At 32.5% G+C, this 21701-nt stretch overlaps 1 long non-coding RNA gene, 8 other non-coding genes and 1 pseudogene across 32 annotated transcripts in view; all 10 read left to right on the top strand.

Moving 5' to 3' along the window:
* Positions 1–55: 55 nt before the first annotated feature.
* The window catches only part of LOC128594012 (uncharacterized), a 52961-nt gene continuing 31315 nt past the window's right edge, over positions 56–21701 (top strand). For 16 of the 24 annotated variants that reach the window (XR_008382456.1, XR_008382449.1, XR_008382455.1 and 13 more), the window contains exons 1-10: positions 56–769; positions 2254–4460; positions 6493–6579; positions 8695–8759; positions 11529–11634; positions 12592–12801; positions 14386–17097; positions 17724–17822; positions 19102–19343; positions 20853–20936. This is a non-coding gene — a long non-coding RNA (uncharacterized LOC128594012). Of the gene's footprint in view, positions 770–2253; positions 4461–6492; positions 6580–8694; positions 8760–9675; positions 10108–11528; positions 11635–12591; positions 12802–14385; positions 17098–17723; positions 17823–19101; positions 19344–20852; positions 20937–21701 lie in introns of those variants that run through there. The other 8 variants (XR_008382447.1, XR_008382453.1, XR_008382452.1 and 5 more) reach the window with 8 other exon arrangements.
* LOC128595188 (small nucleolar RNA SNORD113/SNORD114 family) lies at positions 1385–1458 on the top strand. Its single transcript, XR_008382841.1, has one exon. It is a non-coding gene; the product is annotated as a small nucleolar RNA SNORD113/SNORD114 family (small nucleolar RNA).
* On the top strand, positions 3043–3119 carry LOC128595191 (small nucleolar RNA SNORD113/SNORD114 family). The gene has a single exon (XR_008382842.1). It is a non-coding gene; the product is annotated as a small nucleolar RNA SNORD113/SNORD114 family (small nucleolar RNA).
* On the top strand, positions 4305–4378 carry LOC128595194 (small nucleolar RNA SNORD113/SNORD114 family). Its single transcript, XR_008382844.1, has one exon. It is a non-coding gene; the product is annotated as a small nucleolar RNA SNORD113/SNORD114 family (small nucleolar RNA).
* On the top strand, positions 7237–7312 carry LOC128595180 (small nucleolar RNA SNORD113/SNORD114 family). Its single transcript, XR_008382836.1, has one exon. It is a non-coding gene; the product is annotated as a small nucleolar RNA SNORD113/SNORD114 family (small nucleolar RNA).
* LOC128595177 (small nucleolar RNA SNORD113/SNORD114 family) lies at positions 9676–9749 on the top strand. The gene has a single exon (XR_008382834.1). It is a non-coding gene; the product is annotated as a small nucleolar RNA SNORD113/SNORD114 family (small nucleolar RNA).
* LOC128595179 (small nucleolar RNA SNORD113/SNORD114 family) lies at positions 12695–12766 on the top strand. The gene has a single exon (XR_008382835.1). It is a non-coding gene; the product is annotated as a small nucleolar RNA SNORD113/SNORD114 family (small nucleolar RNA).
* LOC128595153 (small nucleolar RNA SNORD113/SNORD114 family) lies at positions 17330–17401 on the top strand. The gene has a single exon (XR_008382817.1). It is a non-coding gene; the product is annotated as a small nucleolar RNA SNORD113/SNORD114 family (small nucleolar RNA).
* LOC128595178 (uncharacterized) lies at positions 20348–20415 on the top strand (annotated as a pseudogene).
* On the top strand, positions 21293–21368 carry LOC128595181 (small nucleolar RNA SNORD113/SNORD114 family). The gene has a single exon (XR_008382837.1). It is a non-coding gene; the product is annotated as a small nucleolar RNA SNORD113/SNORD114 family (small nucleolar RNA).

Genomic DNA, 21701 nt, shown 5'->3' with positions numbered 1-21701 from the left:
ATACCATGTTGCTTTGATTATAAATGTTTGATAATATGTTTTGAAATCAGGTAGCGTAATGCTCTCAAGTTCTTTTTGTTCAAGATTTTTTGTTGGGAGTTGCTATTGGTGTATTTAGTTATTCCATATGAATTTAAGGATTGTTTATTACTGTGAACAATGACTTTAGAATTTTGACAGGGATTGTATTGACTCTGTCACTGGATTTGTGTAGTTTAGACTTTTTAATGATATTAATTCTTTCAACCTATGAACACAAGATACTTTTCCATTTATTTGTGTTTTCTTTAATTTCTTTCATCAGTGTTTTATATTTTTCTTTTTTTCATGCGACTTGTTTTATTGCAATATTGTTTTATATGTTTCACTATACAGGTTCTTGAACTTCCTTGGTCAAATTACATCAAAGTGTTTTTATTGTTTTTTGTTGCTATTGTAAATGTGATTATTTTTGTAATATCTTTATTAGTATGGAATCTATTGATTTTTCTCTGTTGTTGATTTTGTATCTTGCAACTTTACTGCATTTGTTATCAGTTCTAAATTTTGGGGATAGAATATTTGTATTTTCTAAATGTAATATTATTTCATCAGTAAATAGAAACAATTTTACTTCTATGTTTCCTGTTAAAATGCCTTTTATTGTTTCTTTTTCTCCTAGGCTAAGTCTGCCTTTTCTCCACAGAATGGCCATAGAATAGCTGATATTCATTTTCAAAGAAACAAAATTTTGGCTGTTAGCTTTGTGAGTAAAGATACATAGACTAATGTAAGTAACATCTTAAATTCATGTCTTTGGTTGAAATGCTTTGTTTATGAGTGGTTAGTGGTATGTCAAAGTAATCAATGTCTATAACAGAAATAAAAATCACCAAGAATGGACCAGTGATGGGAATGTGTTACGAACCAAAAAATATGTTTATTGTAATTTGGCACAATTAAAGTGATTAAAAAACAGATAATAGTTCACTTATTTTCACAACTATTTAACATTTTGCTTTACTTTCCACCACAAATGAATTAAACTTTTCCATATTGGTATGGCCCCCAATAACTATTTCTGTAGCAGCCTGGGAAAATATGGAAGACATTGTCATTGTTGGAATATGGTGGTTTTCTCACTTTTCATTGAACCATTTGTAAAACATTGGAAAACTGAGTAAAAGAAAACCACAGAAGAACTAAAGGTGAATGTGGATGTGGTATGAAGTGTGGATGTTAACTAGTCATACATGTTCTCTAAGGTCCATGATAGAAAGAGATCTAGTCAATAGAGAACGAATCACTAAAAGTGAGATCTTGCTTCTAGAATTTTGCGATTGTATTGTTACTACTGACCAGTGAATAATAAATGAATGAAGATAAAAAGGAAGAAAAACGCGCTTGGACCAATGATGAGTGCCATGGGGTATCTGAATGGGATCTTTGATTAAACCCTTATGTAACTCTGAGGTCCATTACAGAGAGACATGTAATTATTTCCTTTTTGGAAAATGAGCCCAGAGTATCTTGTCATTGGTTTTTCTTGTTCTTGGGAATTAGTTGTATTTTTATCATAAAATCAAAATATGAATAAAAAAGTATCAATGAGTAAAACAAAAATGATAAATTATATATTAAGGAATGTAATAAAACATGGATTATATTAAAACTTATTCGAGACTCAGTAAATTATTTGTCAAGGGTCTTACTAATCTAATTAGGGGTGTAAGGTCATTTGTTCATAAAAATCAAGGTTTTTGTTCTGTTTTGGTGGTGGTTTGCTGATTGTTTTATTAATAAAATGAAACATATTTACTTACATAAATAGTTGGTTAAATAGCCATGAAATTGAAAGCCCAGCAGAGACCAATGATAAGAACATTAATGCAATCTTATTTTTTAATTTTACTGATTTTTATTAAAACAATAAAAGTCTGTTATTCCTGAGGGCAATGACTATGGACAAATATTTTTCAATGTTCTTGTCCTGTCCTGTGAGAACACAGACATTGATGTCTGCTTATATGAGATAGAAGACATACTTTTATGTCTCTATTTTTTAAAGCCAGCAGACCATGGACCAATTAGGAAGAAATGTTGTGATATGAGAACATTGATTAATTTTTTTTCCATTATAGCTATTCTAAGAAAAATTACAGGCTATTCCATTTTGTTTGAAAGACATACCTTGGCCTTTCAAAGTTGTAGTCATTTGGTTTCTTAGAAAAAGGAGAACATGTTTTTAAAAACAGGCTTTTTTTTCCTCCATAGAATGAAAACCCACATAGCTGATTTTATTATTCTCTAATCTTGAAGCCCGTAAGTAGTTCTGGACTTAAGGAACATAAACACTGATGTAAGTAAATATCAACAATGTACATAAACATCAATGTTGATCTTCTGGGCTTCGATGGTGTTCATTCACTGTAGCCCACTAAATTATTTCAATAAAAAAAATGGTTGAATAAGACATAAAGTTAGGGAAGGCCAGTCATGGCCTATAATTAGAATGGGTCATGAAGAAAAATTTATGCTTATTTGAACCCAATCCAGCGGAGAATGTTAAGAGATGGAAGGCATTTCACATATTGTCAGAGTAATTTAAATTCTCATTGCATGTTTTTGCTACAGTTGTTTAATATATTTTTTCAGTGACAAATATCTGAATTGCTAGTTTTTTGAGGCAGTTAGCATATGTCAATTTTCTCAATTGTGGGCTAAGGTGGGAGGCTTTGGTTGTTGATTACACCAGCATTAATAAATAGACAACTCTAGTGAAAGTGGTGCAAATAGACACCAATCATAAGCTTGGGATTGACATGTAGGAAGGATGCTGATTAATCCATATGTGTAAACCTGAGGTTCATAAAAAAAAAGTGACCCAGTCTATTTTCTGTGCATGAAAGGGAGTAATGAACAGATCTTGGTTCTATTAAAGCCTTTTGTTCTCAGTTTTGTGTCATTACAGGGTATTGATCCTATAATTATCATTTATGAAACCATGAATGGCTGAGTCAATTCAAGAAGGTATAAATGAATGAAGAAATAGAAAGTCAAGCCTGGATCAGTGATGAGTATTGATGGAGGCGTCTGAATCAATACCTTTGATTAAGCCCTCTGTTTACTCTGAGATCTGTTACTGAATGAGAAACAGCCAATATTCCATGTAATAGAAGTTAGGAAAATTCAGTAAACTTTTCTTGGACTTTCGTGGTTATAAGATATGGAATGTATTATTTTAAATGAATCACGCATGCATAAATTAATAGAGAAGTATATATATGAAAGAAGATGAACAGACCTATTCAAGGAGGAATTTTTTGAATGGAGTACAATAAGTATTATTAATGTTTTATTAATATTATTATTAATATTTTATTAATATTAATACAACAAAACAAGTGTAATTATTAATCTGAAGTAAAATTGTTTTGCATGGACGCTATTAGTATCTTCGTTGAGAGACAATTCTTTTTAAATTAAGAAAAGTGTTTGCATAAGCCAATAATTATTATGTAACTGTCCACTTAATAGTTGTTTATATAGCAGATATTTGTAATCATAGATCTTATTCTTGGGTTAGGTGGTATATATACTTATTGTATTATAAGTTAAGTAACACTGTATTATTTAAAACTGAAAGTTCAATATAGGGCTAATAAAAATTATATTCTTGAGCAACTTTTTTATTACTCAATATCTGTTTGACTGAGATGTATTCAAAAATATCTAAATCTATTTTAAACTTACTTTTTCCTCCCTAGAGTGAACATAAGATAGCTGACTTAACCATTCAGTGAAGGAATTTATCCTGAGTAAGGGGCATATAGACTAATGTAAGTAATAAGTACCTGATTTTATGTTCTTGTTTTGAATGGCTTGCTGAAGGATTTCAAAGTAATAAATGTTTATTTACATGAAATAAATAAAATATTCCATGTATGAAGTAAGTATAATACTCCAAGTATGTGTTGTTAATCACAAACTATGTTTAATCTAAATTAGCATAACTGAAGCATTTTTTAAGAAGATAGAAGTTATTTAACTTACTCTCAGAGGAGTTTATTATTATTCTTTATTTTATGCCATGGTTGATTTCCCTTTGGGTGGAGATACTAGCTGATAGTTCCTTCATGGTAGCCTGTAAGACTATGAATTGCATGGTGAGTGTTTTGGAGGTGAGAGAAGATGCTGGTTTCATTATTTTTCATTTAACCATTTTGACAAGACTATGAAGTTCAGTGCTCTCGTGTTTGAGATTTTTGATTATGTTATGTGTGAATTGATAAATTAATCAATAAGTGAAACAAAAATGTCTATCATGGAAAGTGATGAATATCATGCAGCTTCTGAACAAAAGATTCTGATTAAGCCTATCTGGAACTCTGAGGTCCATTATTCGAAAAAAAAAGATACCTTATTATTCTTTGAGGGAAATGAATATAAGACCCTTGTTCATATGCCTTTGTGATTTGAAGGTATGAATTACATTATTATAATAAAATTAGCCTATGAATAAATAATTATATCAATGAATGAAGAATAAGAATGATATGCATGAACTTATTTTTTTTTTTTTTTTTTTGTAGAGACAGAGTCTCATTTTATGGCCCTCGGTAGAGTGCCGTGGCCTCACACAGCTCACAGCAACCTCCAACTCCTGGGCTTAAGCGATTCTCTTGCCTCAGCCTCCCGAGTAGCTGGGACTACAGGCGCCCGCCACAACGCCCGGCTAATGAACTTATTTTTTTAATAAAATATGGACAATTATAAAAACAATCTTGAGATTCGTAGTCCTGATAAATTAGTAGTTAAGGTTCTTATCACTTATAAGGAACGTATGGTAATCTGTACAAAAAACTGAATTTTTTTAATCTTTATTTAGGCAGGTTGCATAGAGACCATTTTTTAATTTTTTTCTTTTTTCTTTTTTTATTTTATTTTATTTTTTTTATTGTTGGGGATTCATTGAGGGTACAGTAAGCCAGGTTACACTGATTGTAATTGTTAGGTAAAGTCCCTCTTGCAATCATGTGTTGCCCCCATAAAGTGTGACACACACCAAGGCCCCACCCACCTCCCTCCTTCCCTCTTTCTGTTTCCCCCCCATAACCATAATTGTCATTAATTGTCCTCATATCAAAATTGAGTACATAGGATTCATGCTTCTCCATTCTTGTGATGCTTTACTAAGAATAATGTCTTCCACGTCCATCCAGGTTAATACGAAGGATGTAGTCTCCATTTTTTTTAATGGCTGAATAGTATTCCATGGTATACATATACCACAGCTTGTTAATCCATTCCTGGGTTGGTGGGCATTTAGGCTGTTTCCACATTTTGGCGATTGTAAATTGAGCTGCAATAAACAGTCTAGTACAAGTGTCCTTGTGATAAAAGGATTTCTTTCCTTCTGGGTAGATACCCAGTAATGGGATTGCAGGATCAAATGGGAGGTCTAGGTTGAGTGCTTTGAGGTTTCTCCATACTTCCTTCCAGAAAGGTTGTACTAGTTTGCAGTCCCACCAGCAGTGTAAAAGTGTTCCCTTCTCTCCACATCCACGCCAGCATCTGCAGTTTTGAGATTTTGTGATGTGGGCCATTCTACTGGGGTTAGATGATATCTCAGGGTTGTTTTGATTTGCATTTCTCTAATATATAGAGATGATGAACATTTTTTCATGTGTTTGTTAGCGATTCGTCTGTCGTCTTCAGAGAAAGTTCTATTCATGTCTCTTGCCCATTGATATAAGGGATTGTTGGCTTTTTTCATGTGGATTAATTTGAGTTCTCTATAGATCCTAGTTATCAAGCTTTTGTCTGATTGAAAATATGCAAATATCCTTTCCCATTGTGTAGGTTGTCTCTTTGCTTTGGTTATTGTCTCCTTAGCTGTACAGAAGCTTTTCAGTTTAATGAAGTCCCATTTGTTTATTTTTGTTGTTGTTGCAATTGCCATGGCAGTCTTCTTCATGAAGTCTTTCCCCAGCCCAATATCTTCCAGTGTTTTTCCTATGCTTTCTTGGAGGATTTTTATTGTTTCATGCCTTAAGTTTAAGTCCTTTATCCATCTTGAATCAATTTTTGTGAGTGAGAAAAGGTGTGGGTCCAGTTTCAGTCTTTTACATGTAGACATCCAGTTCTCCCTGCATAGAGACCATTTAATTAAGGAAAAGGAAATACGTTTACCTAAATCAATGCTTGATTGAATAATTATGTAATTGAGAGAGAACATGGAGTAATGATGGACTTTCATACAACCATACTTATGATTAATGTCATCTTTTCATACAATTATATCTAGGCAAAGAAACAGTAAATAAAACCATGTGGGTACTGGATTCAACGGTGTTCATTATATTATTTAAAACAAAAGAAAGTGTACTTAATAAATAAATAGGACACAAATCGTAGTTTGTGAGCAATTGATTATAATACAAGTATGGTTCATTCAAAACAGCTAAATGTAGACTATTTAATTCTTTTTAAATTTTGATTTTTACACTTCAGAATGAACATGTTCTTCTCAATTGAGTTATTATCTTCTGGTGAAGATCCTGCCTTGTACTTCTATGAATTAGAAGAGAAGAGATCCACGTAGGTGATAATCAAAGTTTTATTCTGTGGCTTGGGGGACTGGATCATGTAAATTCATTAAATTATTTCAAAAGAATAAATCGTTACATATCTAAACAGTTCAAAGGTGGTCATGTATTGACCAATGATGGCTATGTGTTGTGAATTAAGAATCATGATTAATCCATTTCAGCACAACTGAATTCATTAGGACAAAAGATGAAAGGCTTATCTATCCATTTTAGCATGTTTTAATATGCTCTTTTATTTTGGTGGCAATTGAAATTTGTTTATTTATTTAAATTGTTTCAGACTGTTAACCTGTTGAGGGGATGACATATGAAAATAGAAAATCTTTTTAACTATGATATAAGATAATGATTTTATTGCACCATATTTAAAATATGGGCATTAAATGAAAGAGGTCCAAGCACAGATCAGTGGCTAATATGGAATTGATGATGTGCAAGGAAATGGATTAATTCATCTCTGCAACACTGATGCTTGTTATACAGAGATCCAGTCCTCCAGTCCTGTGAGATGTGAATTTCATCGCTATATCTGCATCTTTTAGGGATCTTTTTTCCTTTTAATCAATGGATGGTGATTGTATTATTAGTATAATCAGTGAGTAAATCAAGAACAATATAACTGAATGAAAGCACAAAATACCAAGTCTGGATCAATGATGAGTATGCGTGGGGCATCTGAATCAACTACTCTGATTAAACCCTGCTGTAACTCTGAGGTCCATTGCATTTATGGGAAATGTGCTTGTAGAGGAGATTAGACACAGTCACAGAATGTGTTCTTGGTCCTTTCTTCTTCATGGGTATAGAGTATATAAATAGAAGAAAATCAATGAATCAATAAAGTATAAATTAAGACAAGGATTACTATACCTTTTTCAATTATGAAATAAATCAATGAATTAAAGGTTATTTATTGTTAACAGATTTCTGAAATTTTGAGTTCAAATAAATTAGACTAAGGCTTTTCCCCCTCTGAGAGAATATAAATAGATGTACTATGGTCTAGGCTTGCAGTGAATTTGCATGTCTTACTTCTAGAAAGAGATAAAAAAATTATATAACTAAATGCTGTCTTTAGTATAATAACATTTACTATAATTAATAATAGCCTATATAAATATTTATATTCAAAATTACTTAATGTTACAAATAATGCTAAACATTAATATATAATTATTTTAACAAACAAAATTCATATACTCATGTCTAGATAGTTATAGAAAACATCTAAACATGAGCGTTGGAAATGTGAATATAATAATTACAAATGCTGTTGTTCTCACTGATTTTTATTTAAAAAGAAAAATGCAAATTATTTTTGATTATTTTGCTAGTGATAAATGAACAGGCAGATGTTAGTGTCACTAAGAGTTTTCCTCCAGTATCCTTAGGGTTCATGAATATTGGTGCTATCACTTAGTGTAAGTAAAATAATAATTTCATTTCTCAATTTATTATTAAAAGACAGCAAACCATATACTAGTGAGAAGTATATGTAATGTATGAAGGAGCAAGATTAATCCTGCCTATTCTCTTCTTTATGGAAGGGCTATATAGACCCACTCTTTAGACACACTTTGCTGTGAACTTGTAAATTCAAATTAAATAAAGATAAAAATTCAGTTCCTCAGACACACTAGGCACATGCCAAGCCACATGTGGCCGGTGTCTGCCGTATTGGACAGCACTGGTAGAGAACATTTGTATCACTGTGAAAAGTTACATCAATCAGTGCAGACAGAGCCAATATGGATAATTGCAGGTAATAGTATTGTGTTTTAGGTAGCACGTAGTGCTACTGTTTTGTGTTTTCTTTAGGAAAAAGAGTAGATAATTAAATTATCTGTAGAATTATTAAATGAATAAATGAAAGAATCAGTAAATATATGAATAAAGTACAGTTTGATCCATTGATAGGATTAATATTTCATATTAAAAATTAAATCAGTACATGAACAGGATGCCACTATTGAGTTGACGAACAAAATGTAACACATACTACTATTTATGATTAATCTAATAATGCAGAGCTAATCTCTATTTAAAATCTATTATACATTTACACTTTTTATTTTTATTTTTTGAAATCTGTCTTTTCCTCTAGAATGGGCATACTAGATTGGATTTGTCACTCCCCTGTGATGAAGAATATGGCTAATGCTTCACTGGGTAAGAAGCAATGATAGTACCAGAGCTTCTGTTCTTGATTTGTATGGATTTTTCATGTGTGATGTTAGAAAAATGGAAGAAAAGGGCACATATACAAAAAGGAAATAAAAGAACACCATGTAAGGATCAGTCGTAGGAATATGTTATAGGCCAACAGGTAAGATTACCGCTTTTAGCATAACTAGGATTTATTTTGAAAATAGGTGGAAGGAATTTAATTTTCAGAACTATTTGATATTCCATAATGTTTCTGCACCATAAGTGATTTAAGCATTTCCATATTGGTTGACATTTAAGCTGTTAACCATTTAGGAAAAGCTCTTAGAAAGTGGAACATATTGCCTGTGTTGTAATTGGTAGGATACCTTTGTGGATTTTGATTGTGCATTATACCATCTTTAACATTGGATAGATTTAATGAACATGGAGCTTGGAAACTTTATGTTGATCATACTGACATAAAGCAAGGTTTACTGATTATTTCACATGCATAGCACTAAGATCTAGTCTGCAAGTTGTGTGGAGATTTTTTTTTTTTTTTTTTTGAGACAGGTCCTCAAGCTGTCGCTCTGGGTAGAGTGCTGTGACATCACAGCTCACAGAAACCTCCAACTCTTGGGCTTAAGTGATTCTTTTGCCTCAGCCTCCCAAGTAGCTGGGACTACAAGCACCCGCCATAACACCCGCCTATTTTTTTTTGGCTGTAGTTGTCATTGTTTGGCAGGCTCTGGCTGGATCCGAACCCGCCAGTTCTGGTGTTTGTGGCTGGCGCCTTAGATGCTTGAGCTACAGGCGCCGAGCCCAGCATTGTGGATTTTGCACCTACAGATATATTGTAGTCCTCAAGGATTATTTTTGGAAACTTATAATTCATGGGAAAATGAAGGTGTAAGTAAATGGAGAAAGACTGCAAACCTGGACCTATGATGAGATTGGAGGGTGTCTGAATCAAAAACTTTGATTAAAGCCATCTGTAACTCTGAGGTCCATTATATAAAATGGCCTTCCTTTTACCTTCTCTGGAAATGAGTTTTTTATGTTTTATTTTATTTTATTTTTGAGACAGTCTCATTACTTCACCCTGGGTAGAATGCTGTGGTGTCACAGCTCACAGCAACCTCAAACTCTTGGGCTTAAGCGATTCTCTTGCCTCAGCCTCCCAAGTAGCTGGGACTAGAGGCACCACCACAATGCCTGGCTATTTCCTTGTTGCAGTTTTCATTGTTGTTAAGCAGGCCTGGGCTGGGGTCAAACCCGCCAGCCTCAGTGCATGTGGCTGGCACCATAACCACTGTGCTGTAGGCACCAAGTTGGAAATGAGCTTTTAGAAGAATTTCAGAATATACAGGTATCTTGATCGTGGGTGTTCACAGTTCATGCACATAGACTGAACTTTTATAAGTAAATCAATGCATAAATAAAAAATCTATAAATGGGTAATTATAATGAAATCTTGGCATAGACCCATTATGAGAATACATAATGACACATGGATTATTATTATACATTTTTATAGCACTGAATTCCAGTGATACTTATTAATAAAGTCTGTTTAACTTTCTTGGAAGTATGTAGGTAGGTGTATGGAAAGCTCAATATTAATGTTTAATGTATGTGGCTGTTTACTGATTGGTTATATTTAAAGTAGGGAAAAATTACATAAAAAATAGATTAAATGGCTATTTAATTAGGAAATAAGAATGAGCACATTTTATCTCATTATTAATTAAATTGTTATTAATGAAGTATTATTCACTGAATTTTATCTAAAACAACAAAAATTCTAGTTTTTAAATCTCTGTGAGTAATGTAATAGATACTTGGAAATATAGCAGTGTTAAGACTTATATCTAATGTTAGTAAATTCCCATATGTTGATGAGTTGTTACATGTGAACAGAATATGTTATCAGAGTTAATATTTTGATAGAAGGCTAAAGATAGGCCACGAAGAAGTAAACATAATGATTAGTCATTGTCTATTCTAGTTATTCCCTGTTCCTAGTTTTGGTATGGGAATATAGTTGCTTAAACATAAACAGAAACATTTCTGCACTGGATTTTCTTTTTTTTTTTTTTTTTTTTTTTGTAGAGACAGAGTCTCACTGTACCGCCCTCGGTAGAGTGCCGTGGCGTCACACGGCTCACAGCAACCTTTAACTCTTGGGCTTACGTGATTCTCTTGTCTCAGCCTCCCGAGTAGCTGGGACTACAGGCGCCTGCCACAGCGCCCGGCTATTTTTTGTTGCAGTTTTGCGCCAGGGCTAGGTTTGAACCCGCCACCCTCGGCATATGGGGCCGGCGCCCTACTCACTGAGCCACAGGCGCCGCCCCTCTGCACTGGCACTGGATTTTCATAGACTTGTGTGTGTGTGTTTATGTGAATGTGTAATCAAATATTCCATGGGTCATTCTGTAAGTGAATAAATGAAATGATGAATGACTGAATTAATATAATACTTAGGATCAAGCTTAGACCATTGTTAAAAAAATGCCATGAATCATGAATTTAAATTTATACATTTATATAAAAGTTGATTCTATCAAATAAAAGATTATCTAAGTTCTTACTATGTGGACAGGGTCTATAGACAGATGTGTGTGATATTAATAGTTCTTGTTTTGCATGATGAATTTAAGTGTTTATTGTATAATTTAAATTAATAGTTAAAACAAAAAATAATAAATGATGTTTTGGGGTACTTGAATCAACTTTGTCATTAATTGAATACCACAGAACTAATGTTTTTTTTTCTTTTTTTTAAATCAGTCTCAATGTGTATTTTTCATGCTTTTGAAAGTTTGTATCTGACTGCACAGAATGAACACCATGGCTGATTTTTAATCAGTCTCTACTTGGCTGTTATCCTTTGTGGGTAAGGAATCTAACGACTTTATTTACTACAAAACAGTAGACAGTCTTATCAGTTTGGGTCAATTCTTCTTTAGTGTTCTTTGAATTATTTATATTAAGCCATATATAGAGTAATGATATGAATGTGTTATGAAACAAAAATTGTGAGTATCCAATTAAGTACAAGTGTTGTTAAAAAGATGGTAGACATTCATTTTCAGAATGATTAATAATTCATCTTATTTTTTACACTGCATTTAAGATTTATTTAGTAATAAAGTGTATACTGTACTATCCCATATGGTTCCATATCCACATGTACTTATTCATATTTAAAATAATTATAGAAAATGAATTTTTTTAAGCTAGTGAATTTGTATTATTATTTTTTATTTATTTATTTTTTTTGAGAAAGAGCCTCAATCTATCTCCCTGGGTAGGGTGCTGTGGCATCACAGCTCACAGCAACCTCAAACTCTTGGGCTTCAGCGATTCTCTTGCCTCAGCCTCCCAAGTAGCTGGGACTACAGGTGCCTGCCACAACGCCCGGCTATTTTTTGGTTGTAGTTGTCATTGTTCGGCAGGCCTCGGCTGGATTCGAACCCACCAGCTCCAGTGTATGTGGCTTGCACCTTAGCTGCTAGAGCTACAGGCGCCGAGCCAGGAAATGAATTTTTAAATTCAATTCTTAGTTGCACATTTCTAGTACTGAGTGACTGTATTGGAGAATGCAGTTATTGTACATTTACATTATATGCAAAGTCCAATTAGCTCCTCACTGAGGGAGCAGTACAAAGAAAAATGCAAGGTAGTTGGAATGAGATGACTAGAAATCAAGAATGGTAATTGAGCCATACATGCTTCACTGAGGGCCACTACAAAAACACAGCTGGTTCATTAAAAAAAGATAGAGTCTATGAAAAAAGAGCCTGTAAACTGATCTTGGTTTTATTCAAGGTTATTGTTCTTGAATTCACAGGTATTGATCTGGGAATAGATATTACTGCACAGATATTACTGCCAGTGAGTCAATGAATGGGTCAATAAACAAAAGTATAAATGAAGAAAACGTTTGCTTATCTTGGATCTATGATGAGTACCCTGGGGTGTCTGAATCAAAGATTTTGATTAAACCCTGTAACTCTGAGGTCCATTGCAAAACGATTCCTGTTCGTCATCATCATGGGAAGTAAGCTTATTTTGTTCTTGGGCTTTTGAGTATGGATTGTAATATTTTTTGTATAGGAATGCATGAATAAATCAAGGAAAGTACTATATTTACTGTATGAGTAAATAAAGATAAAATAAGTTATTCTTGATCCAAATATGCAAGTATGTAATGCAATAAGAGTAATTACTAGTACATTTCTGAAGCATTAAGTTCTAGTAAAATAAATTGATGAAAGCTGACCCTTTTGGGTAAGGAGCATTTAGATAAATGGATGTTATAGTCCATGTTGTTGTTCCAGCTTAGGTTATTTGCTTTTTAATTAAGAAAAGGACAAAATAGTTAAATTAATTATGGTTGAATAACTAATTGTGAGAGGGCTAACTCATAGATCTATGTAGAAAATATGTCACTTGACCAGATATGATTAATCTAATAATCTTTACTATGTTTAAATTCAGTTCCTAAGTTTGATTAAAAACATAAGAAAAATGATCTGTTCTTTTCTCTGCGTCTGGTGAACATGTGGAAAGGCATTAATATTTTCTGATATCTGTAGAGTCATAGATAATAATGGTAATATAAATGTAAAAATAGAGTAAGTTAATATATATCAGCTATTTAAAATAAGGCTAAAGCTTGGACCAATGAAGAACATATTTATAGAAAAAAGTGTAATTAATTTAGTTGTACACAATTTCTCTCCAGGTAAAGAAAAGAGACATAGGTTCATACATTTTTGTAATGATGAATACATTATATTTAGATAGGGTTTCCTTTTATGTATTGTTGGTATAGAAAAAACTGCAATATAGAAATGGCTCCATGTGTAACTTTTTACACTCCATCTATGTATATGAAGGAATACTATTTACTATTTATAACTGTTTACCTCCATGTATTTATATACATACATACACAATTGCTGAGAATGAGCTGGAATCTAAGATTTAAATTAATCTAATTGTTTTTTGTTTTTTTTTTTTGTAGAGACAGGGTCTCACTTTATGGCCCTCCATAGAGTGCTGTGGCCTCACACAGCTCACAGCAACCTCCAGCTCCTGGGCTTAAGTGATTCTCTTGCCTCAGCCTCCCGACTAGCTGGGACTACAGGCGCCCGCCACAACGCCTGGTTATTTTTTGGTTGCAGTTAGGCCGGGGCCGGGTTTGAACCCGCCACCCTTGGTATATGGGGCTGGCGCCTTACCGACTGAGCCACAGGTGCTGCCCTAATCTAATTGTTTTTAGCAGGATTCATTTGGAAAGTAGATTTAAGTCTTCCCTCTTTGGATAGAAGGCATATAAACAGACAGATCTGTGTAATATCTGTGTCATAGTTTTTATTCTCTTGTTTTGTATGCATTGTAGTAGCGAAATTAATACTGAGTCAATTAATCCATAGGTATGCCATAGGTATGCCATCCATAGTTTAAATACATGGTAAATTAATCCATAGGTATGCCATCCATAGTTTAAATATATGGTAATCACAAAGGTTTATTCCTAGTGAGTTATTATTGACTTGGACTGTATTTAAAAGATGTGAATCTAGACTTATCTGTCTATCTAATCTACCTATTTTTATATTTACTTTGTACTCTACAGAATGGACGCACAATAATCCAATCATTCTCTAGTGAGAAAGATCTTGGTTATTATCTTTTTGAAAAAAATATATAGAAACCTGTAAGTAGCAAAGTAATTGCTTCTGGATTGGTGATTTTTTAATGCATGTTAAATCTATTATTGCAAAGGAATAAATGGCTACACATAAACATAAAAAGAAGAAAAGTTATGTGTGGATTAATTCAGCACATCTATATTCAATTAATTTCAAAAACGTAAGACCATTTTGTTCACTTTTATAGTTAATTATTAGTTAATTGATTAATGTAAAAATTGATCATTCAATTTTATTTTAGTCACAATTGTGTTAAGTCTCCCTCTATTTATAAAGATATACTTTAGTGACATGCCAAGATGTAAAATACTGTCAATATTTTGTGTGTGGAGTAAAATGGTGGGTTTGTAGTTGTTTATTGTCATCTCTAAAATACAGACAAAGTAAATGGAAGATGATGAAGCCATAACCAATTAAGAGTATGGGATTGGTATGAATTGGAGATGATTATTAATCTATTAATCTGATAAACTGAATGTATTACACAATGGGAATTATGTTTTCACCTCTTTAAGAGATGATTTATGGAGAGGTGTTAGTATAGTCTAATTTCTTGTTGTTGGGTTTTTATGATTCTTAAGTATTGATTATACTATTAATACAATCATTGAAACGTAAGCAAATATATAAACGAAGAATGACATATTAAATGGGGACCACTGATGGGGTTTTGTTGGTGTGAAACAATGATTATTAAACATATACATCTTATTATGAAACTTTACATCCCCCAACTCCTCCTTAAGTGACTGAGTCAATACAACAATGTATAAAAGAAAGAAGCAAAGAACCTATTATAGGCAAATATCATGAATATTTCTGATGGACTGAGGCCCATGAAAATATTAACAAATGAAGCATGTTATGTTTTGGATGAGGAGCCTGTGGACAGATTTTTGTAATAGTCTATGTGCTTGGTTTGATTATAGGGTAAATTGGTAGTTTTTTATATTAATAATATATAAGTAAAAAGATATTAAATAAATAAGTAAAAGATTAACCTGCTAACTAAACAAAAGAGGGCCAAAGTAATGCCCAATAAGAAGCATATGTTTCAGTTCCATGTAATTGTTGTCCTGATAGGAAATAAAATCCAGGCTCTGTCCACTTTGAGGATTAAATATTTAGACAGATGAATGTTACATTTTAGTTCTTAGTTGCTGGCTTTTTACCCTGTTCACACAATAACTAAGAAAATGCCAGGAAGGCTATATTAACCAGTGTGATGAAAATGTGTCAAACTGTTTATAAAACCAGTGTATAGTGCCCCATAATCACATTAATGTACACAGCTATGATTTAAAATTAATAAAAAAAGAGAAAAAAAGAAATGCAGGTAGATGATTTAATTAATCCATCAGGACATATATACCTACAAAGGTATACATACTTATACATCATAAACAAGGGAAACTGTAGACCATTGATGAGACTGTTCTATGAAATAATCATTTGTATATTTTGCCCCGAATATTGTACACTTTTTTGTCTAAATTTTTGAGGGAAAAATTAAGATGTCCATTATACATTGGTAGCACTACTTGTTCCTTACTGGTACATAAAATTTCTTGTACCTGTGCTTTGTAATTGTTACATCAATTTTCTTGTACCATCTTATGTTAAAAAATAAATACTAGAATTCCTTTATAATATAAACAAGTATCTAAATAGAATCAAATACAAATTCAAATTAAAAAATTAAAATGGATTTTTTTCTTGAATGTTTGGGCCCGAAATGTAGATGCATATTATGCACAGTAAAATATGGTAGATTAATTCTATTTAAACATAGTCCATTTAAAAGTTGACCTAAATTATTGTCTCCTACATCAAGAGGGGGCATGGAGACTATTATCCATTTTAGTTACAGTTATTTTTCTTGCTCTGGGTGATGGAATTTATTGTACTTATTAGTGTATTAAAAATTATCTTTAAGCTAACTATAGGCCAATCATAAGCAAGTTCTAAAATTCATAAGCTACCAAAGATTTCAATTAATCCACTAACACAGGGTATCCATATAAAGCAAAAAATTCTTCGTTGTTTTCAACATCTGCTTTGTAATTTACAGAATTATATATGTGTATCAGGGCTGATTTAAATCACTTTCCACTGATGATCATTTTGGTGGTTACTTATATGGGTATGGAATAAGCTGAGGTAAGTAATTCTTAAGTTAATAACAAGTATGTGTTAATAAATTTTTATTTAATTATTGTAAGTGGATCATTGACAGAAGCAATAAATAAATAAATATATATAAATTTTGTTAAAAGGGTAAAGTATTGCTCTACTATGAATATATGTGGCTAGTCAAGAAATAGAGAAGACTGTAGTTTTAAAAAACGTGCGGATAAAGAATATATTGTCTGTTTGTCTATGAGTTTTAAAAGCACTGAATATAAGAAATAGTCAATTAGTATTCTTGTACAGTTAAGTTTATTAAGACAGATTAAGAAATACCTAAATTACAGTGAAAATGAAAGGGTATTACAAGGTCTAATGAAGATAAGTTACCAGTTATTAACATCTGGTCTGCTTTATACTCTTCAGAATGTATGCTCCAATCTGTTGTGAGCACTGTGCCATGACCTCGAGCCCTATGGCTGTCTCTAAGGGTTGTGACAAAGATTCCTGTGAGTAATAGTAAAAATTCTTGTTCTTTTGTTCTTTAAAGGTATTCTTATTTTTATTAAAAAGTATAAAATATAATAAAATAAGCCCATTGCTTTATAATTATTACTTAAGAATAAATTTATTCTTGAGTTTTTCCTACGTATATAGTTATTATTATAGAATTATTAACCAATTAATGAATTATTTCAATAAATAAATGTTGAAATGAATGAAGAAAGGTAGAGTCAGTCTTGGACTAATGATGACGACTGGTGGCGTATGAGTCATGGACGATGAATACAGGTCTGGAAGTCTGAGGTCCAACACAATAAACAATCTGGTCTATATGTTCTGATCCTGCGGATAGATGTTAGGAATACAAGGATTGTGTTCTTGGGCTTCATGTTCTTGCATTTTATTTTTATAATTGGACCAATGAATCAATGAACAAATATATGTAAAGAGGATGAAGCATTGTCCAGTTATGAAAATATATGATGGAACAATAAAACTATTAATATATATTAGATGTACTGAAATCCACAAATAAATACCTAAATGACTAAGAAAATGAAAAGAAGAATGCAAGGATGAAAGGACAGAATATTTCAATCTTTTTATGATCTTTTCTGCTTTGTACTCTCAGAATGGCTGTTCCCAAATTGATTTAAGCACTCGTCCGTGTAGTGATGAACTCTATGATTGTGTCTATGTGCTGTGAGCATAGAGACCAACGTGACTATAGGTAAGGTTCTTGTCTTGCTTTGGGTGTGAGCTCACTGTATTATTAAAAACTTTACATATAATCCAAGGTGGTCAACCGTGGCCCATTGATAAATATGACATTGCCTTGAAATGTATGTTGATTAATCAATATTTGTAAAATTAAAAATAATTAAAGAGACATAATCAATATGGCAAATGATTCTGTAGATAGCTATATCTTGTTCTTTATGTTTTTGTGACATGTAGTTATTCTTATTAGTGAAATGATGAATTAATCAATAAACAAATGTAGAAATCAATGAGAAGAAGATGACCAATCTTCAATGTTAATGATGACAACTGGTGACATATGATCATAGGTAATAAATATTGTTATGTTTGCAACTTTGAGGTTCCATGTAAAAGAGATCTAGTCTCCTGCCTATGTTGGAAATAATCTTATAGGCAGATTTAGGAATATACAGGATCATGTTTTTGATTTTTGTGTTAATGGATTTTGATTCTGTTATTGCAAATAGATCAATGAAAGAATCAATAAACAATTATAAATAAATACAGGATATCCATAAAGTTTATGTGCTGAAATTTCACAAACTTTATGGACACCTTGTATATGAATAATTTAAGCATCATTCAGTATAAAAATACAAGAGAGACAAGAGGAACCATTAGTATATATTGAAACCATAAGTCCACTAAGAAATACATGGTTGGGTGGTACCTGTGGCTCAGTGAGTAGGGTGCCAGCCCAATATACCAAGGGTGGCGGATTTGAACCTGGCCCTAGCCAGTTAAAACAGCAGTCACAACTGCAACAAAAATAGCCAGGTGGTAAGGTAGGCACCTGTAGTCCCAGCTACTCGGGAGGCTGAGGCCACAGAATTGCTTAAGTCCAAGAGTTGGAGGTTGCTGTGAGCTGTGACACCACAGCACTCTACTGAGGGTGACAGACTAAGACTCTGTCTCAAAAAAAAAAAAAGAAAGAAAGAAATACCTGGTTCAAATATGTCATCTTTAGCTAAGGATAACATGGATAATGAAATAATAACCAATATTCTTACTGTAAGTTATTAGAAAATTTGAATTTTGCTTTTCTTAGGAGAAAATGAAATTTATATTATCCCTTATTAATAAAAACCTAAATGACGGACTAATTGAAAGGTGCAATGCAAAGATCAATGGAAAAAAGATCTCAGTCTTATCTCTGCTGTACTCTGCAGAATGGTCACACTTGAGTTGTTGACATACAGAGAAATTTGAGTAATAGTTATAATTCTTTTTGTTTGAATGTTTTTCAGAGGATATTACATATATTAACAAGATGGCCTTAGTATACTTCAAGAAAGCCAACCATGACTGAATGATAAATATGTGATTATACAAAACATTGTATGAGGCCCAAGCTTGGACCAATATTGATGACGGGTCACCATCAATAAGAAATCCCAGATGATGAATAATATGTTTGAAATTGAGCGGTCCAAAACAAAAGAAAATCTCACCTACTGACTCTATTGGAAATGATACTTAGATGTTAAGTGTATGTAAAGTTCATAATCTTAGTTTTTGTCTTCATGGTCTTCATTTTATTATTTCATTGTTAATAATTTATTTTATTGGATGTATTAAAATTATACAAAGAATCAATAAACAAATATAAATAAATATGAATAAGGGAAGCATTGTCCCATCATGAAAATCTGTTGTGAAGCAGTAGAATCTATTGATATATATATTAAAAACACTGAATGACATGGTTCATGGATATTACTTCTTTTACTAATCACCTTTTGGCTTTGTACTCCTCAGAATGGATGCATTTGAAGTGATTAAGTTTGCCTCTGTGTGTCTGGCATTTTGAAATAAATGTAACAGTTAAAGTCTCTCTCTCTCTCTTTTTTTTTTTTTGAATATGCTGTCTTATAAAGGGTATTTATTCTATATTTAAGTAGGGTAAAATATAATCAATTAAGTCTGTCCATGGCACAGTGGTATATTTAGAATTCATATGAAATATTACATAGACTAATCCATAAAAGAATCCTTGAGGGCAATTGATAGAATTGTAGGTAGATGTGGCAAATTAGTCTATAGAGAGATGTAGGATTTTTGTTGTTGTTGTTTGTTTGTTTGGAGACAGATTCTCACTTGTCTCCTGGGTAGAGTGCTATGGCATCATAGCTCACAGCAACCTCAAACTCTTGGGCTTGAGCAATCCTCTTGCCTCAATTTCCCGAGTAGCTGGGAGTACGGGAGCCTGCCACAATGCCTGGCTGGTTTTGCTACTTATATTAGAGAGTGGGTCTTGCTCTTTTTCAGGTTGGTCTCAAACTCTTGAGCTCAGGTAATTCACCCGCCTCAGCCTCCCAGAGTGCTGGGATTACAGGTGTGAGCCACCATGCCTAGCCAAGAGATATGGGATATTCATGGTTATTTGCCCTTGTTTTTTTCATTTTTCATGGGTGTTTATTTCATTATTTCTGGGGAATTAGTGAATTAATTCATAAACAAATGCAGATGAGAATGAAGAGAGTATGCCAAAGTTGGACCTATGATGATGATTGTTGGCATATGATTCTTGAATGATAGGTATCTGGAAGTCTGAGGTCAAAACAGTAAGAAGTGTAGTTCATTGCCATGGTTGTTCAGAGGTTAGGAATAAAACAGAATCGTGGTCTTGGTCTTGTTTTCATTGATTTTGATTTCATTGTTACAAATTCGTCAATGAAAAAATGGTAAATATAAATAATTACAAGTAAGTGAAGCATTGTCCATTATGAAAATTATTTGTCCATTTCAGAAAGGATTAGTATATATTGAAAATAATGAAGTCTATTCAGAGAAAAAAACAGTAACTATACTGAGCAATATTTTTGATTTGTGTCAATAGCAAGATTAATGTTCTCAGTTTCTAAAAAAAATTAGTAAATATTAACCTAAAATAATAAATACCTAAATTACTAACTATATGAAAGGTCACATGCATGGATCAATGGAAATAGTATTTGTATTTTTACTTTTGTTGTCTGCTCTGCTTTGTACTTCTTAGAATGGATTGGCCCAGGCTAGAGTGAGCAAACTGAAGTGATCACATTCTCCACTGTTGCCTCTGGGTAGGGACCAAGAGAAGAATGTGAGTAATAATCACTGTTCTTATCATATTTTGGTAGCTTTTTTAGGATATTCACTGAAAAAATTTTAAAAGTACTAAAAATAATCAAAGAAAGCTATTTACAACCCAGTCATAAATATGGATTGGATGCAAAACTTTATGTTGCTTAGTAAATGTGGTCCTAACACTGAGGTTTGATTAATGAAAAAATTAGATAAATGAATCTATAGACAGATGTAAGGGATATGTATGCATCTTGTTCCCTAGTCTTTTCAGAACTTGTTCATAAGTGTTTTTGATTCACAGATATTCACTTTAATATTTACTGATAATTAGTAATTAACTATAGAGAGGAGTGAAATAAAAAGGACTAATTCTGGACCAATGATAATGAACCACTGGTGTGTGAGTCATTACAGGTGAATAATATGTGTCTGAGACTTTGAGGTCAAACACAATAAAGAATTTAGTCTACTTGTGTGGAAAATGCCTCTGTACATAATGTACACAGCTATGATTTAACAATAAAAAAAGAAAAAAAATGGCAACTGCAACCAAAAAAAAATAAAATAAAATAAAAAACAATAAAATAAAATCAATCTGTCAATATCTACAGAAAAGCCTCCAGAGATTTCAGTTTAAGTGTGTTGAATGTATAGATAAATTTGGAGAGAAGTGACATCTTAACTATATTATCTTTTGTTACATAAACATGATACATTTTCCCCATTTAAGGTCTTTTCTAATTTCTCTCAGCAATGTTTTATAGTTTTTAGTATGCAGTTC

Source organism: Nycticebus coucang, chromosome 9, assembly GCF_027406575.1.
Source record: "Nycticebus coucang isolate mNycCou1 chromosome 9, mNycCou1.pri, whole genome shotgun sequence".
Taxonomy (NCBI): Eukaryota; Metazoa; Chordata; class Mammalia; order Primates; family Lorisidae; genus Nycticebus; species Nycticebus coucang.
This window is presented reverse-complemented; position numbering and strand designations above follow the sequence as displayed.